At 30.0% G+C, this 20,946-nt stretch overlaps 1 protein-coding gene across 4 annotated transcripts in view; it reads right to left on the reverse strand.

Annotated features, from left to right (window-relative positions):
* The window catches only part of LOC129958118 (protein artichoke-like), a 433,828-nt gene that overhangs the window by 198,770 nt on the left and 214,112 nt on the right, over positions 1-20,946 (reverse strand). The gene's annotated exons all lie outside the window — the stretch shown is intronic.

Below are 20,946 nucleotides of genomic sequence, written 5' to 3' on the forward strand. Positions count from 1 at the left end.
CTTTAATAAACTTCAAAATTATGATAAAAACTAGATTTTCCAAAAGGTTGACCTTTAAAATGAAAATTGATGATATAACTAGTTTTCAATACATAAATTTTCCCGTCAGTTTCATCTTAAGTCTGTGATTCTCGTTTAAAGGATTATGCTGTTCCTCTCAAAGGTAATTTATTCTTATTTGGAGTAACCTTTTATCTTTATATTTTGCTCTAAAAAATGATTTTTTGGTAATTTTTGTGATAGAAGTCGTTTTATTAATGTAATCTGACTGTATTTTTGTAGCCATAAATCAGTAGAAATATTTTGTAAAAATAAGAGACTATATATATATAACTCGCAATGACTTTAATACATTTCTGAAATGAGTGTCAGATAAAAAAAAATAGGAAAAGGACACCCTTTATCATCAAAATGAGATAAAATATTTAACATTTTTGAAACCAATTGTTGACAAACGAATTTGATATCCGTAGAGTATGCATAAAGAGAGTTATTATTTATTTAATCTTGATAGTAAATGTGCTATTTAATCTGAGATAATATTAGGGTCTTTTTTTATAGAATTCTTGTAAAAACATGATTATAAAAAAGATTTAGCTCTACTCCTAGAAATATTCTTCGAGCATATATGTGAAAAATAAATTTTATATGTCTAGATTAATTATAATCGAATTAAGATTTACCATTGAAAGATACTGAATATTTCGATAATCTCCCATAATATAAGTACTCCGAAAGATTCGCAGAATTCTGCATTTCCGTTTCTTAAGTGAAGTTTTTAAGTGACTTTTGACGCACGTTTTTTAAATTATTATCCTGTGGTTCTGTTTAGGGTCATTTGATCTTAAATGATTTTAGACGTCTTTTGAAAAACGATGAAATAGAATTTCATTGGTATCTCATCCCCTCGCAAATGAAAATGTTATGTTAGTTTTCTGAAAAAGGAATTTTATTTGTTTATATACTAGCCGCCAAGATTAATACTTAGTAAAATTTTCAATAAACATATTATGTAACTTTGTCTCTCATTAGTTTCTGCAAAATATCTCCATGTTTAAATTTTGATTGTCATTTAACTCACACTTTTATAAAGTCCTATGCAATTATATTCAGTGCCACATACTGCATGAAATAGTATATTTTTCTTCATTTAGACCATTTTTCCTGTTAGATGTAAATGTTTAAACTGTTTAGATGTTAGTTGACGGATCCTGATCAGAGTTACTATAATGTATATATATCAAATTATGTTTGCCTTAAATAAAATCAAATTATTGAATTAATAATATAAATATTTTAAAAGGTATCAAGATTTTTCTCGGATTTATTTTATTAAAACGTATCATAAAGTGTCATATTCATATTTATTTCACGGCATACAAACACATGCTGAAAATAACACTTTTCTAGGTTTACTTTTCATTAAGAGTTATCTTAATCTTTTAACTGAGGCTTTGTCAATCCGATGGCAACACACTGATATAAGTTAATTTTTCGCATGCACACGTAATGTGGAGGTTAAATTTCATTTTCATTTCGTGCGAAATAAATCGTTGGGAAATTTAGTTAAAATATTTTTTTAAAAAAAATTAGTAAAATTAGAAATTTAATTTATTGATTCGAACAATGGCATCACTGAAAAGATTATTTTTTGAACTTTAAGATGTTGCAAACATCCTATTTTCGAAATTGTTATATTTTTTGAAGTTATCACATAAAAATGATAAAATTGCGCATAATTTTTTTAATTAATTAAAATAGTTGAAGTTAATAAATGACATGAAGATTTATTAACATCAACTATTATATTAGAAGTAATTAAAGATATTTCTTTCTTTTTCCACAATTTTTTATTTTGATCAATTTAGCAATTTGCCCCCAATACAGCCTAGTATTTAGTTATAAGATCCAATAATATTTTCTTAAAATTTTATTTTTCTTCAATAAGTATATGTTTAATTTATTTCTCCTTGTCAAATTAATATTCTATCTATATTGTATCTAATTTCCCAGTAAAATGATTATTAAGCGCCATTTTTATCATATTCTATGTAATTGCACATGCCAATAATTTAACTTACATATTATCTGCTTAAAAATCGTATTTTACTATTATTTTCCCTAAATAAGACTTTTTTAAAATCATTCAAGAGCATATGAAATCTTTATACACGTAATGAAATGTCATTGCATCTATCATATTTATTACTATATGTCAGCACGCTCTGAGAGCTTTTAGTAAATCCGTATCAGGAGCAAATGCTATTTTATAACTCTCAATTGCCGATTGGATAAAGAAAAAATATATTTATGATTATTTATCTTTAAGTCAAAAAATATAGGTCAACCATAAATAAATAAATGACTACCAGAAATTGCTTTTAAGACAAAAAGAATTATCCTCCCTCAAAGGACGTTTAGAGGAGTCCAGAAAAATCACACGCTCAATTAAAGCCCTAACTCTTTCCAAAATATTTTTCCCACTAGGGACTCTTCGTTTACCACAAACACGTAGACGAACAATTTTTGTACCAAATTTTAGGGTACTTTAAAAACACTCCCCAGCGTAGCATTTTTCCAACTTTCTCCCTCTGTCTATTCTGGTTGAATAGTGAAAAGACGATTCTGTGGCTCTCTTTTTTTTTCTTTCGCCCCCCCCATTCCCTTTGCTTCCCCCAACCCCTTTGTTTTCCTTGTCCATTCTTTCCATTGTTTTATTTGGTTGTTTTGTTTAGATCTTAGATAATATTGGAATGCTTTCCACGATAAAACTTTCTAAATAGTCTGTTAACGTGAGCGTCATTTTCCACTTGGATAGCAGTGCTTTTCTTCCCCGTTTGATTTTTATGTCTTTCATCTTACTTTTCTTGATCCCTCGTTGATTTAAAGCGGGTTCCGATCGAGACGCTTTAGGGAAAAAGGGAGGGAAAAAAACGCTCTCATTTTTTTTGTCTGCATTATTATATGTGTTCGCTTCTGTTCTTATACCTTTGCTTTTATCAAGAAGAGAGGGAAAGAACGAGGGAAAATTCGTAATGAGATTTTAGACGCAATCTTTAAGGGGAAATAATAGAAAAATAAATCCATTGCTCTGTTGAGCTTTTGTGCGAACCATCTTAATGATACTAAGAGGAACAATGTTTTTCCAAATGGCCGATGTGGAATTTAAAGAAATTATTTTCGAAAAGAGCATTAACTTGTTTCGGAGTGAGCGAAGTTTTCAGCCGCCGTGAATACTTAAACGTCAGAAAATGTTTAGCTCACATTTGACGAGGCTATAAAATATGTTCTAACGTCAGCAGACTTTAATTCTGATATTTAAGCATACTTTTAAAGAGATTACCTCCATAAGTCGTATTAAGCATGTGCTTTCAAGCTTAACATATCTGAATATGAAACACATATTTTTGTTATGAAAAATTTATGATGAAGCGAAAGAAAAATTTGCAGGCATTTTTTTACTTTTCCAGTTTTTTTAATGCATAGAGTAAAATTTAAAGAATTCCATTTTTTCTTCTTTTATTTTTATTAGGAACATTTCTTGAAGGTAACCAATTTCTTTTTTATTGTGCTCTTCTGCCTTTGATGTAGGTAAGAGACGAGAGAAAAATAGAAAGGAAAATTCTCAAAAATATTTTAGGGAAAGAAATATTAAGTGAAGAAATAGAAACATAAAAGCAGTACTCAATTGAATATTTATATGAACTATCCAGAACAACGCTTTAATAAAAGACCCCCGTAGAATCGATGAATTTTCATAAAGAGTATTAAACTATTACGAAGTGAATGAAGCTTTCAATACCTCTGAATAATTCAACAGCAGAATTATTTATTTTTTAAAGGTTTATAAACTATGTGTAAACATCAGTGTGCTTATATTCTCTGATGTTTGAACTTTTACTTAAAAATAATACCGCCATATGTTGTATTAAAAACGTAATTTTACAGACATACAGGTATCTGAGTGAGGGATTTAAGTTTTTGTCATAAGAAATAATTTTGAATGTGTACAATTTCCATTCATCTGTCGAAGAACAACTCACATGTAATATTCTTGATGCATTGTTTTTTTCATTTGTTTCATATATCATATGAATAAGTCAATGCAATATAAAAATATTGAGTCAATAACATCCAATTCATTTTTCAATGTGACATATTTCTGATCTAAGATTAAATATTAAAAAAAATCTTTTCTAATTTAAAAACTGAAATTATTGTTTTCTTGATACTTTTAAAGATTTTTGAAAAATTTATGAAAATGAAAGCAGTTTTACAAAAACTGCTTTCATTTTTCTGCATCTACATCGTTAAATTCTGTTTAATTCCTGATTTTTCCTAATATTTTCTTTTAAACGAAGCAAATGCAAAGCAAAAGAATTGTAATCGTCAAAAAAAGAAAAAAAAATCTTAGAATTCACTAAACCCAAATTTAGAACCAGATTTGATATCTGTATTTGTTTTGGGGTATTTTTTTCTCCTTCATTGTATTATTACTTCATTAAATCGTTAAATATAGCTATCCAGGATGTGACTTCAAAGGTGTCTTTATGGATATCCCCTGGGTACTTCGTCATTTTTTTTATATTTTTCTTTCTTTTTTTCCATTTCTCTTACCTTCCACCTTGATCCCATTCAATTTGTTAGATAAATCATCTTTATAAGTACCGAGGGCCCAGATAGGAGTTATGTTTTGTCTGCGGACCCTTAACTCAGAAAATGGGCTTGTTAATCGAATGAAATTTGGCTTATGGTCTTAACGTTAAAATTGTATGTTTATATGTTGGTTGAAAAATCACCAAATGTAAAGTTGTAGAAGTAAATCTATGGGTGAAAACTGGCTTATGGTTTTATTTACAAAATTGTAGAATATTATTAAATTTAGAATCAAATCCGTCCAAAAGTTGACTGTATGTTTGCTTGGGTATTTGTGTGTATGTAAATTCGAAAACTCAAAATGTCAATAAGGTATATTATCTTTACGTATGAGCTATACTATAATCGCAATAAAAAATTGTACATTTGTTTGAGACGTGGGATCTAATTTATATTTTCGGTTTTGTCCATTAAATGTTCAAGTCAGAACGGACTTGGTTTAATTGCCGAAAGTTGAAAAACTGTATTGGTTTCATTGGTAGAAGCAACTGAATGGTGAGACAAAGAAATGTTTTTGATCCCCTCCACGACTTGAACCCCAGATTATTTCATTCTCTCTGAAAACTGGCAATATCTTACAGGAGTTTTAGTTTAGTTTAGTTATATTAACGTCCCGTTGTAAAGCAACACTAGAGCTGTTTTGGGACGGACCTCGTAATTTTGAACGTCGGCCGAGGACGACATCTGAGCTGGCACCCTCCTCTTCACACCACATCACACCAGTGGAAGCGCATTTGGCCCTGACGGATTTAACGTGCAACAGACCTCCTTACACGACGGTTTTTTGGTGAAATCGGGTCACGAACCTGAAACCCTACTGCTCACTAGTCGAGACCGTACCACCAGGCCACCGCGGGGCTAATATCTTACAGGTGGTTCAAAACCGTTCACAAGGGGATATTTAAATCTTATAATTTGACACACTATCCCTGATAATGAGCGTAATTATTGCTCGAGATCCTCACATTTAAAACTCAAAATTTTTCGAATAGTTTTAGATTTTTTTTTTAACATTAATATGTCATTTTTGGCGCATTAGCTAATTTTGTGCTTCAGTGGATACTGATTAGACCAATATCAATTCCATATACGTGCACCTGTTGCAAATACTTCTTAAAAGCTGGATATCAATGCAACTTGATTGACATTTTCTCGAGATAGTAGTGGCTTATAAAAACCAATCTTTTTCAACAAAATAATCAAAATCAAATTCAAGACGTTGCCAAATACAACTTTTTTGTCAATTTATTATAAAATCTCCCGTCATCTCTGGGGCTGAGGGTCTTTTTCCAATCTCTGAGATTTCATTCGTGAAGAGGGTGGTACCAGAAGCCAACTCCCGCTATCGACAAGCCACCCAGGAAATGAAGTAAGGAAACAAGTATCCCTGATCGAATCACTGCAACCATAGCCGAAGTCATAAAATCCCTTTCTTTCGGTTGAACAAAGATCTGTTGTTCCCTTTCATTTTCTGACGTCCCATTTGTTTGTTTTCACATAGTCCTTCGACAGTATGTATCCGATGAATTCGTTCCGCTCGCTCTTATTAAATTTTCGACACGTTGAGTTTGACTGAAACTCAACAGGGTTTGCGCATTACCCAGGCCGGGAAGTAGATTTCATTTTCACGAGATTGGCATTTGGTTGCATCTTCATATTTTATATGCCGAATAAAATACTTGAATATAAAAATTTGAACAAAAATTGTGATCGAACGTAATGTTGTTCGTTTGAGGTTTTTTAACATTTGAAAATCCTGCTTTATAAAGATAATGTTAAATAAGTATCGTCTTGGGGGATATAAAAATTGTATCCCCTCTATATTTTCTGATTTTAAAATCAAGTTGGTCAAATCTAAATTGTTTCAAGATCTTATTCTTATGGAGGAAGGAAAAAAAATGCAAAACATTTATAACTTGAATCATTTATATCATGTAGTGTGTAACTTCTCAGCAGATTATTAATATTGAACTGATGAATTTTTGATTTTAACAGAGAATATCGAAATCGGATAGTTTGAAGATTTATGGAATTTTATCACAAATTTTAATTTTAATTACAAAATTTATTGAAAAATATTATTCTATAGTACCTGGAAATTATTTTTAGTCAATCAGATAAGTTCATTATATATAATCCTGGCATCTCAATAGCAGTGAAGATGTCTGTTCTAGACTATAAAAGACAAAAAGTTAACATAACTGCTTGCTACTGATTGGGTTATCATTTATTTAAAATTCCTTCACGCTTCAAATTTCAAGAAGTTAACCATATGAATTTTTAAATTCAACATTAAATTAGTAATTACTTTAATGATGAGGTTATTACTATCTATAAAATTTAGAATACATATTTAAGTTACAAACAGATTAAATCAGGATTAGACACTATTTTATATTTTATCTATCATAAAATCACCTTACATATTTATACGAGGCGATAAAAATGAAGGAAAGTTTAAAACAAGCAATTTGTTCCGATTTTAATTTTAAAGCCAGTGTATATGCTACCAGTTATGCTACATTTTTATGACACAAAATTAAAAAAAAAATGTTAAAGGGACTGTAAAAGATAAACCTTTTCGCTTTTCAGGTAACTTATTTAAATTATGCTTTTATAACTACTGAATATTTAATTATGAATGCTTAAGTTGATTTAAAATATTTTCAAAATATTTCGAGTCTTATTAGTAGGGAAAAATTATCACGTAGCATAGAAAAGTTTTTCCATAAAAATTATTCTTATATGTTAATTTTAAATAAACTGTATTTGGTGAATAATTAAAAAATAAATTACAAATTATTTCTGTTTAAAAAAGGGGGCTAAAAATGTTATGTCATTGAATATAAAGTATTAATATAATCCTGAATAAAGTATATTCTTAGCTAGCCCTTTATTATTTTATTTTTCAATATTAAAAATGCGAGAAATAAAATGAAATAAAGAATAAGGGATAATACAGTTTAATTTGTTTATTACAGTCTGAGTTCCAACTTTTTATCTAAATATGTATTTATCGAAATTTTCAAAACAACAGAATAAATGCGCATCTATATTCTCATTAAAATAAAATCACGTTTCATTAGCAAAAATTAAAAAAAAAATGTTCTTCTGTGCTAAGTTAGTTTGTAGAAAAACTCTAAAAGAAAAGTTGTGATTTTATATATACAGACATTAGTAAAGAACTCGTAAAATAGCTTTTATTTAAACACTTGAGACGTTTCCAAACAACAGCTTTATGTCTGGAAGTTGTCTGGATCTATTGGATAGTAAATGTTTTTGATACTTCTAATTATAGCTCTTTGATTATTGGCACGCCTAGTAGTTAATCAATTACTAAGTATGAGCACAACTAATTGTAAAGAGTACTTCAAAATTTTCATAAAATCTGATTTAAAAATAAATTTAATAAAACGTTTCCACAAACACATTTAAATAGTGTCAACTCTTTGATTTATTATTGTTTATATGAAATGTTATTTATAAATCTATATTTCTCATAATAATCATTAAATGAGCCACGCGTATAGCATTAATAAAGGTAAATTGATAATTAAGATATTAAAATAATTAACTAGTGAACTAACATGAAATGTGCTGAAGCGTAAAAATTTTCAAAAATCTAGAACATGTAAATGATTAAAAAATTATATCTACAGATATTAAGCAAGCCAAATTAAATAAAAGCGGTTATTAATTAGCTTTTATTTATGTTTTGTAGACAGTAAAGAACTTTATGATAATGGCACTGAAAAGTGGTTTTAAATGTATCTAGATTTATAAAATACAACAAAATTAAACATTTCTTATGACTTCAATCGAGTACTGAATAAGATCTTATGATGATGTTGTGTCCGCGTTACCATGGAAAGGGGTTGCAGCAGCTTCTGAGGGTAAAGACCTCTGAGCAATCGAGGGCAGAGGTCTGACTTCTAGCTCATATGAAGATGAAACTCACACATTTGCTTGCACAACCCCCTTTTTACCGGGGGCACATTCACACACCTCACAGATAGAACACAGATTAAGAACAACTATGCTTGAACCGGGATTCGAATCCATTACATAAAATCTTATTTAAATGTTATATCAAAATGTATATCAAATGTTATAAAAATTTTACATCAAATGTTATAAAAATGTTATATCAAATGTTATATAAAAATATTGCGATTCTGTTTAAACTTTAGAAAATAATTTACCCTTGTATTATTTTTTAGTTGAATTATTACCTAAATTCTAAAATTATTTGTAATATAATAAATATCCTCATTTCTATTTAAAGATCCAATGAATGATTACAAAAAGAAAAGAGAAAAAGTTTTCTTCTTCTTTCTTTCATCCAATAACTTCCATTATTTGCTCATTCACATTTGAAAGTTATAAAATGTAAGAGTTGACAATAAACGTTGCTATAATATGTTTTAATCTTCACGTTTACTAGAACTTTCCAGAAAAAAAAAAAGCAGATTTCATAAGTAAAAAAGGCTTGTTCTTTAGAATAAATATTTCCCTACATTGTGGCATCAAAGCACGTTTTGGCAAATGTGTTTTTTTTTTTTCGAGTGAAGATATCATATGAGCTCACTAAGATGCTGCGAAGTCGCTTAGTAACGATGAAATCAGCTATTGATATAATGATACCTGACCTCGCTGACTTTCGTTAAATTGAAAGCCACTTTATGGGCGTATCCATGGCAACTGTCTGCAAAGAGCTCCCTTAAGCGTCGTTTTTTCCTTCTTCTGTTGGGCTGTTTTCCCTTCAAACTTTCGGCACTTAAGTGTGAAACAGAAATTCCGCTCCTACAAATTGAAGAGAATTCGGAAAGTCGAAAGTAAATTTTAAGCACTCGATATCGTTTCCTTTTCGATTACTTCTGCGAAAGTGATTAATCGAGTGGAGAGACTGAATAAAGGATATTTTTTCAAGCAATTATCTGTTTCTGTGGTTGTAATTTTGAGAGAGCTTTTCCAAGTACATCTGAGTTAAAGAAAAAATGGCCAGCGATGGAATGATTGCGAAAGACGAGGCACAATTATTGATTCTGGTCCTCTTATGCTGTCTCTGTAATATTGCTCAATGCTTAATAGTTAAAACTAACTTTAGTTTTTTTTTTCATCATAATAAAGCTCGTTTTTGAGAAAAATACTGATGGCTATTCTCGAACAGACTTCTTAATTTTAAACCAAGCTCAGATAAATGGTCGGAAATCGAAATTTAATTCCTTCCTCCCAAGCCCCACCCCTCAAAACTTCCACGCCATATGATCCAAATAGCATTTGAATGACTTTAAATATCACATCTACCATACCTATTTGCATCTAATCTTTCGTATATTCATGTTTCGAACCTGAACGGATAATTCAATAATAATCCATAATGACTCATTGTCAAAACCAAATAAAACTGACTTGAATCATGCGATTTAAAATAACTGAAGTTAAGAAAAATAAACAAGAGATGTACAAAAGATGGTTTATTCTAAGCCTAATTTTTATATTCATGGCATTAATGATCTGGTGATGAGGTTGGAACTTAGTATCGCAGTGCGCATGGCACGATCGTGTCGATGATCCACCGTATAGAATTCGTTTCTGGATACCGACACCAGTACTTTTTGACGCTTGCTCTTCTCTGAGAAATGGTCCTCCGAAAAGTAAACGGTTATTACGTCTTCTAATACCTCAAATAGTACGAGTCCACCCTATTGCAAAATGAAAGCATCTCCTCCTTTCAAAGTTCCGCTTACTTTTTTTTTTCAAAATTAACTCCTTCTGACGCATGCGCAAAGACGCGAAAGGTTTCAGAATCCAAGATTGGACAGTATGTAACGTTTAATCTGACCATTAATTGAAATGATTTAAAGTGGCAATGCTTCCCGTAGATGAGGAATAGTTTGGTGAGAAGGGCTTATTATGGCGTTGTAATAAATGGATGGAAGTGTTAATAAAGCTCAAAGTTATGCAGATATCATGCATGTTTTAAGAAGAACTGTCTTAAACATCTACTAGCCTACATAAAATTCTTCAAGAATTCACATTCAGAAAAAGGAAACACCAACTTAAATGGACTGAAAAGTACATTGAACACCGACTGTAATGGGCTGAAATCCACATATCCCGGAATTCAGAATAAACCTCTATTATATTTTTTGATGAGATAAAATTTAATTTAAGTGGCCCAGATGGATATCAATGTTATTGCAATTCTCTCGGAAACGAAGAAAATACTTATTCTGCCTGAAAACGGGAGGTGGGAGTTTCTTTGGCAGTTGGGTGTGAAGGTTAGTTTAGTTATATATATTAACGTCCAGCTTTAAAGCAACACTAGGGCTATTTTGGGATGGAACTCTGAATTTTAAACTGTGGTCAGATGACAAGGGCGACACCTGAAATGATTATCCCCCTCTCCAAACTTCCATACCACACCAGCAGGAGGACGTTTGTCCCCGACGAATTTAGTATGCACCAGACCAGCTGCCAGGACGGTTCTTCGATGGAATAGGGTCTCGAGCCTGAAAACCTCCGGATCTGAAGGTAGGATCTTATCACTAGGCCATGCAGCCATTGGATGTAGAGGAAGAGCAAACACAGCGTTCCTGAGTGGCAGACAGAAGCACACAAAGTATATCCAATAAAAAAACTTTTTTTTTTTTTTTTGATTTTAGTTTGGTAATGATGCGGAAATATTGCTTTTTATGTTCAAAAACAATTTTTTAAAAGTTGGTTGTAATATTATATTATCTAGATGTACCTCAAAGAGCTAGAAAATTGTCAAAAAAAATTGGAAAAAATGGAAATTTTTGAAAAGAGCCTTTAAAACCTTTTCTAATATTTTACTTTAGTACTAATGCAGAGAAGTTGCATTTTAGGTTCAAAAACAACATTTCAAAATTTGGTTGCAATATGACATTATCTTGAAGTGCCGCAAAAAGCTTGAAATTGGTAAAAAAAAAAAAAAAAAGTACATTTTTAAGGAGGGCATTTAACAATTTTTCTTAGATTTTTAGTTAGCAAAAGTGGCGAAACCTTTACCTTTTAGGTTCAAAAAGAATTTAAAAAAATTCTGGTTGCAGTACAACAATATTTCGGGTGCCGAAAAGAGCTTAAAGTTTGTAAAAATTATTGAAAAATTATAAACTTTCATAAAATATTTTCATGAATTTTTCGTTCATATAATGATATAAAAGATGATTTTAAATACATATATTAACATTACAATTAGAAAAATTATTAATTATAAAATATAATAATAAAAAACATTTTTATGTCCAATTTTGCGTTTCTTACTTCTGTATCTTTAATGATTACAAGTGTTACAGCTGCAAAATGTTTGTTTCAACTTCACTGCCACATTAAGTAGTTTTTTAAAATTAAATTTTGGCATATACACACTGAGTAAACTTTTGCTCTTATGTATCCTTCTCTTACGATTGAACCACAAACATTTTTAGCCGATTCGGCCACTAGTCTCACAGCTCTTTCTACTGCTTGCATGTGACAAGGAAGCCAGGGAAAATCGTCAACCGAGTCACTTAAACTATTTGGTCCAGCTTTAGATGTCTTCTGCATAAAGTTTTAACTTAATATTAAACCGCACAAGCACTTGGTAGTTTTATCGCTTCTTTTCTGTTTGATGGATCTGGTTGGTTGCCAGTTTTTGTAAAGAAAACTGTTGTTCTTCAGCTTTGCCATTGTCGTCAGTAATCATTTCTAAAGCACTAGTATTTTTTTCCCTTTCTTGATTAAATTTAACTTTTCTCTGTAGTCCCTCACTCTTTCTTGCTTCTTTCCTCCTCAAAGAGTTTGTGGTAGCAATATCAATATTACTTATAACCATTTTCCTTTTAGATCATTGATCATCAGAACCATTTATTTCATAACTGGCACTTTGTTTCATACATGTAAGCAGTCTATCTTCTTCTCAAATTCAGTGAGGTTGGAATTAAACTTATCTGAGCATTTTCTGCTTTTAGACTTTAATAAATTCCTGAATTTAGTATGATAAGTTTTTATCGTTTGTGAAATTCTTTTGCTAGAAGTAACGGACCATATTCGTTCTATTATGGGAATTAAAGTGTCACATATTTCGCTTACAGAAGGATCCTTCTCGGAAGCAATTTTGAGGTTATGTCTAATATAATATAATATAGATTCGTCAGTAATGTGTTCACGTTCAAGCAAATGACTAAATTTCCCAAATATAGAATATTCCGATATTTGTCTTATCTTCACTAATTTAGACTGAGCCATTTTTACTCACAGCAAAGCACACAAGAACAAACTAACAAATCAGTTTCGTTAATCATTTACACAGTAGACGGAGAGGAGACCCAACTCAACTGAACTCGACAAAGCTACTGATTTGAAACCAGCTCTGTCCTTGTAAACGGACGCAGTCGAATCTCCGCCTTGCCACAATAGCAATAGCTCCGGCAACGACTTGGTGCCATGACAGTGTAATAGTAAAACTGTTTTTATACTTTTATTCATCAGACAATGACTAATGAAAGCTTTCTATTTCGTAATTAAAGCACGCAAAAATCCTCAAAAAGTTGCAAAAAGTGAGTTTTAATGAAAATTTAACGTCCTTGTGGCATCTTAAGATATATTCTAATATTTTTTTTAATAATTTTTATTTGACTTATCTATACCAAAAGGCAACTTTTCCGTGCTATTGAAAAATAAAATTAAACAAAAGTTGATAATTTCGTAAAAAAAAAAAAAAATTAAATTGTAACAAAAATTTCAATTTTATTAAACTTTAATGTCCTTGTGGCACAACAAGACCTACTCAAATAGTTTTCATATTCATAATTTACTTTATCTACACCAAAGGTCAACTTTTTAGCGTTATTACAAATTTTTAAAAAAATTGGTTTTTTCGTTCCACCTTAATATCCAAGTCTTGAATTCACATCACCTTCTTTATGGCATTGAGTTATGGCTGGAATTACTCTATGGCGGAAATTACTGTATTTTTCAACATGACGAAGCATCAGTTGATACAGATTGTGGAGTTAGAAATTTTTCTGTACCAAGTAAATATTCGGATTTGTCTTGGCTTGCTAAAAGCCCGGATGTTGAAGAAAACATATGAGCATAGATTCTTCGTCGCTTTTAGGGGAAGGCAAGCAATTTGAATCTGTAGCTGAGCTTTTGAGAGCTTTAAATGGTACATAAAATTCTTACCAAACAGAAATTAAAAATTTTTATGACTCGATGCCAAACCGAATGTTTAAAGTCATTAAAGTTATTGACTGGAGAATTTTAGATTAATAAGACTTCTATTTGCACTATTTAGAAGTGTCACTCTACTTTTTTCAGGGTATGGAGTCCAAACTGATCTATTGTGATTGACTTGCCTGTTTGCTTCAAGTTTCAGATACAGTCATGCGTTGGTAATTAGACTGTTAAACAGTGGCTTATTACATTGTTTTGAAAAAAATCAGTGTTTTTTTATTTATCTAAAAAAAATATTGTGTCATTCTACTTTTTTCATACAAAGTAGCTCTATATTGACAACAAATTATGTTCAAAATTTATAAAAAAAAATTAATGAATAGAAATTATAATTAGCTAATGAAATCCTTCAAAGTATTTTGTGATTTATTCTATACGTTAATCTGATTTAATCATTTAATAAACCTATATATATATATATATATATATATATATATATATATATATATATATATATATATATATATATATATATATATATATATATATATATATATATATATATATATATAGTTTATTTCGAAATAAGAGATATAAATTGGGTCAGAAAGGGAATCTTGGAATCGCTTGTTAATTTTTTAAAAATCCACATCAACGGGAATTTATCATTTAATAAGCAAATAGCCAGCAATATTTCTTATCTGAATTTCCCAAATTTTACATTAAAGGAAAAAAAATCGGTATCAATAATAATTATTTAGGATTCTTTTTAATTTGAATGCGAGATTTCATGCCATATGCAATATTAATTAATTTAGGAGAAACCTATTTAAATTCGTCCTCCCACGAAATGTGAAATTTGAAAAGAGTGGTGTTTTTGTTATTAAAAGACGCATTTGTTCTTTAAAAATATTTTTATTGTACTTAAAAAACCTGAATTAATGGTATATTTTTAATAATAGTCTTTTGAAGTTTTTACAATATTTATTAAAATTTTCGAATGTACTAAAAATAACTGCATGAATAGCAAATGTTGCTATATATTGCATTAATTTTTGAGACTATAACGCTTAAAAGAAGCTCAAAAAATATAAAGGAATTCAAGATATCATTTACACCAAAATAATCTTATTTTTATTCCAAAAGTATTTGCAAAGTATTTGAAGAATAAATATAACAATCTAGAATTAAAACGCTGCATACACAAAATATCTTACATTATTGTTGTAGAAGTTATACTATAATGGCTTCATATTTTTTATGGAATTTCAAAGATATTTTTCTCTCTAGTTTCCAAAAACTAAATAAATGCAATAAAACAGAACATTAAAATAAATATTGTAGGCTTCACAGACATATGTCAGGGCGCATGAACAGAGTGATGTTATTTGTGGCAAGTCAATGCGAACTGAGACTCGACCCAATAAATATGTATGTATCCAAATTTCAGCACTAAAATTCAATTGATATTTAATTGATAATATTGGATATTGTTTAAGGTCACTGTGCTTGCGATTGGTGAATTACGAATCTATAATACTATTTCTCTGCACAATAAGTCTGACTGTAAAAAAGATAGTTTTACGTACAAGGTATCCTTGAATTCATGGAACGAGTTATAAGATTATGTAAAATACATATAAAGTATCTTTTCTTGTATAGAAATATGGACTCGGAGATGAAAAGTATTGACGGAAAAAACAAGAAATGCAGAGGAAATGAAAAAATAAAGTTCTTTATTTACTTAATATTTTTAGAACAGACGATATATAAGCTAGTGATAAAGATGAATTTCCAGAAATAAAACTTGGTATAGTTATGGTAGCTTATCAGTTTACTTTACTAAATCATTTTCAAAACAATTTTATTGGGTTTGAATGGCATTATGAATATTTCAAATGATTGTTTGCTATTAGAGTATATTGTTGCATGGAGGAGCGATTTATGCTCTCGAAAAAAGGAACATGCATCTTATAACTTATCAGGACTGTAATTTGCACCATGAACACTTCTCCAATAGGACAAAATAAGATCACAACATTTTTCCACATTTATAAAATCAGGTTTGATAGAGCGATTCATTTCATGTTAAGAAACTGGACGCGGATCACTCGGTCCTTCTTATTATCTCCACCGAACTTTTCTTTACGACTCCAGTTTGCAATGTAAAAATGTTTGTTTATACTTATTGTACCTAACATTAAACTGTTGCCCATTAATTCAGCGACATAGTGTATATTTTAACAGATGCTCAAAGGATACGTAATCGATAACCACCGGTCTTTTAATAAACTTGGCGTCATGGAAACGAATTAAAGGATAAGAAAGTTCTCAAAAAGAATAAAAGTGATATCTTTATTTGTAGCCAAGATATCAGATCCTTTTAGAAACTTCTATACCCTCTCGAGCAAGATATGTGAGGAAAAACTCAGGCAAGAAAGGCAGTGCGTTGTGTGGATTCGCGGTTTTCGGAGTGTAAATCTCAAATTTTCTTTGAGAGCTTTTAAGTTTTTGAAACTGTTGATTTCTGAAAGTACTGCTTTTATGTATCTTCGTATATATTTGGTTATTAATATTTGCGCGTTTTATTGTGAATTTAAGTATATATATTCTTTATCGGACTTGTTAGGCTCTTTACTATTCACCTACAGGATGGATTTTCTGAAGCAATGTGATAAATCTATTTACTTCAAAACAGGTACATGTATTGTCGCAGGTGCAGATCATAAATAAAATATTAAATTTATAATAAAAATCCTGTACTTACGTATTAACGCAACCAGGCCAAAATTCGCATAAATCGCCAAATTTGGCGACCCTACTTACGGCAGCCCTACGTGTTAAAAGAGAGAGAGATACAATAGAGATTAACAAATCGCGCCAACCTGGTTGCGATAATACGTATGTAACAAAAATCCTTTATATTGCTATATTACTTTCTTTCACATATGTTTGAAGAATGAAAAATCTTTTATAAGTTTAAATGAGCTTGAGAGCTTTTTTTTAAAAAAAAAATAACATTAAACATACCACTGCTATCCAGTTGTTCTAACCAAGTCCATAATTATATTCATGAACATTTCCACAAATCTTGATTTTAAAGAATGTGATATATAGGGTGTTCATTAATTATTGTCGGGGTTCCCGTACCTCATAACTTTCGAATAAAAAATATTACACAAAAACCGATTACGTATTCGTAAATTACAACTCAAAGAATTTTACGTGGCAACAATGCGGTCTTAGCGCATTTGCAGTCTGGGTAATTATGACGTCATAAATAAAAATGGCGACCGTGCAAGAAAAAGCAATATGTGTATTGTGGTTTTTCGAAACTAAATCAGTCATAACTACTCAACGTCGCTTCAGGACCACGTACAAGATCCTCCTTCGGATAATTCTATCAGACGCTGGTTAACACAATTTCAGGAAACTGGTAGCGTTCTACACCGAAAGGGAGCGGGAAGACCGAGCACATACGACGATATGGAACGTTCTCCATAACCGCCTTCAACTGAATGCCTACAAAGTGCAAATTGTGCAAGCTTTAAATTTTAATATCATTAATAAAATTCTTTGAGTTGTAATTTACGAATATGTAATCGGTTTTTGCGTAATATTTTTTATTCGAAAGTTATGAGGTACGGAAACCCCGACAATAATTAATGAACACCCTATATATTATTCTATCTGAAAGTGAGTTAAATTAAAATAAAAGAGATTATGCCATTCAATGAGCTATAAAACTTAATAGATGTCTGCCGCTTTTAAGTATGAGTAAGATCCAACACAAATCCTGCAGTTGACAATTATTTTAGATTCTTCCCTTCAGCTGTTTTTAAAATGAGCTCTGCTCCTTGGGAGTAGCTAACGATATTTAAATATCTACAATTTCATTTTAGAACCCATTTTTGCAGAAGCATTAATGTTTCTCGAAACTCAAAGGTAATAGGCAATCTGTATTGCACGTTCGTTAATATGAGCTTAAGTTCGAACATGCTTAAACAAGTTTTCTACGTGATGTTTGCGCTGTCTTGCTTAATGTTTGTTTTGAATGTTCTAATTTTCTTCGAGATAACTTCACGTAATGTTCCAGTTTTCAATAAGATGAAGCGTTTTAAATGAAACCATTAGGAATTTATGAAACAGAGAAAATATTTATCATGCACAGATAAGAGTAAGATTTCTTTCTGATTTTATATTAAGATATTCATGCATGGAATAATCAAAAATTAATATTTCTACGTGTCTCTTATATCAAAAACAGCGTATATTTAACAAATGACTATTTGGTAATGTCATCAAAACCATTTTTTCAAAGTAATTAATTCTGTCTCTAAAAAAGAATGTCTCATTTATTTAACGAAAGTCAATGTAAAAGCAAATAAAATATAAATGGGTATAAAATATATTCAGCGAATTTCCTATTTTACAGACGTGCATGAAAAAGTAATGATATCGAAAGACTATATTTAAATATAAGAAAAATACATAAGTAAATAGACCGTGCAATTTAAAATTTGCAATTATAATGCTATAAAAAATCTTTCAGACATGTGCAATTTTATTTCATTTTTATTAAGTTACATTTCATTGCATATCATTGAGCAATTTGTGAATGAATATTTAATTTACATTTTCCGACTGTTTATCCTTTAATGTAATTTTTAAAAAAATTACTAAAAATGAATAAATATTCCAGAATAGAAAAAATTTTTTGAAAATTTATTTTAGAAGGATAGTTTGTTCGATTAATGAGATCTATTAAGGTTATTTTTAAAATTATACTTATTTTCTGTGTTCATTTTTTGAAGTTGAAGCATAAAATATTTGCACATTTTTCTCTGTTTTAGGATATTTGCAATTCCATGATTCATGTTCCACAAAGTAGTTTGCAATATGTTCTAAATTTGTCAAATTTCTTTACAACTCAATTTTTCTTCATCTAGTTATTCGCAAATAATGAGATAAAGTCAATCCATTATTAACAATATAAGAATTTCCCCAATATAAAGTACAGAGGTAAGAAGAAGGAATATATAATTTTATAAATTAAAAGAAACTAACATTAATATTCAGACAACTGCCCCATCATATCAGCAACATGTCAATGTGCTTATTGTAAGCTGATTCAGGTTATAGACTGAAATCCTGAATTGTTTGTTTCTTTTTTTTTTCGTAATGTGAATAAAAACGTTTTCCGAGCAAATTTTTCTGAAAGGATCAAAAGTGTGATAATCACATGGCTACAAATCTGGGTAGTATATTGAGTTTATATGAAGGAATTTTTGCTGGACTGTCTTGGATTTATGTCATCATTCCCTATCATTAGAAATCCCCATTCTGTTGTAAAAGAAGGCAAAGCAGTTCACTTTTTGATAGTTTCATGAGAGTATCAAAGCATTGCCCATAACTGATTGGGTAGTTTCATACCAAGCAAGGATACCAAAAGTGGCCTATAGTATTTGAAGAAGAATTTTAAAATAATCTTCCTTGCATTAGTCATTGCTTTAGATTTCCCAGATATAAATAAGATGTCCTTCCATATTTGTTCACTGCAAACTCTTTTTCTTTTGTTCAGGTTTGTAGAGGTGTCATAACTATGCGTTTTACAAATGTAGGCAATTTTGATAAAACGAGTAAAATATCGCAGACGGAAGCATATTCATTGCGTCTTGGGATCAAGGGTAAGATATTTTGAAATACAACTCGAACACACTTTGCTGCTGATATTGATTGAATGTACATTTCTTTCACAAAAGCTAGTTTATGTACAGATAACAGGGATTATTAAAAAACACACTAATACATGTTCAATGTTTTTTTTTACCAAACATTAATCCATCCGAGGGCACCTTGAAATGAGGATGAGAAGTTTCTAAAATGGTGGTTGGTTGTCACCATCTTGGAGGGTGCACGAAAACGTGGGGGTCTGGCATCTAACACATTGAAATATATTAATTTAAACTATTATTTCACAGTTGAAATTGAAATGCATAGTATGCATCTTCTACTATTCATCACAAGTAATTCAAGGAGGGGGGAAGCGATTATTAAACGTTTTATTGTGATTTAATTTTTAATGTAAAGGTTTTAAATGCTAAGATAATAATCTAATATATATACACAAAAGTATTAGAATCAAGTTAATAGGAAAAACAAAAAATCAAATAAAAAATAAAAAATAAACCAAAAAAATTATAAAAAATATAAAAAAAGAATCTGGCCTGAAGACTTTTTCAAGGGTCACCCTCAGGCAGGGATTCAAAGAAAGGGATTTTTTTCTGTGAGGAAATACAGACATTGTCTAATAATGATTCCTCGTGACCCGAAAATCCCCTGAAATTATGCTCAAGAGATATACCATTTTAACAGAAAGGAAATACAAAACAATAAATTAGAAGAAATGAACCACAACAAAGTAAAAATACAATATCAAAAATAACAATAAAATTTTTATTTGATTTTTTGTTTTTCCTATTAACTTGATTCTAATACTTTTGTATCAATTCATCTGTGTTTTAGAAGTAGCTGCAATTGCGCTCTCTAAATACTATGAAGTTATTTTTTGGTTTCAATAGGTTATAAATTTTAGTTGCGATTTCGAAACTGTTTTGTTTCGTTTTCATTTTAGTTTCGTTTTCAAACTTTTTCTTACTTAAGATTGGTTATATATATATATATATATATATACCGGATTTATCTTCAGTGACCGAAATTTTTTCCTAAGTAATTTTAGACTATGAGATTCTGTCATTGATTTTATTAGACACATGTGGACTTAGGAGAGGGAAAAATAAGTATCTTTAAAAGAATGTTCCAAAAGTTACAGATTTTTATCCCATCATTCAGAATACGAGAACTTGCAAAGGTTAGCCTTTATAGAGAGCGTGTGTAGCATTAATTAAATACAAAGGTGGAATAAGAGACCATTCCAGAATGAAGTTATGTATTAAATTAAGATAAAAATTACGTAATTAATTAAGTTTAAATTAGATTTAGAGATATCAGTATATATATACATATATCACAGTTTAATGTTGCACATTTTTTTTTTCGATTATTCATTCCTATTGTTTAAAATATTAACGAAAATCTGGAAGCATT

The sequence above is a fragment of the Argiope bruennichi genome, chromosome 2 (assembly GCF_947563725.1).
Source record: "Argiope bruennichi chromosome 2, qqArgBrue1.1, whole genome shotgun sequence".
Taxonomy (NCBI): Eukaryota; Metazoa; Arthropoda; class Arachnida; order Araneae; family Araneidae; genus Argiope; species Argiope bruennichi.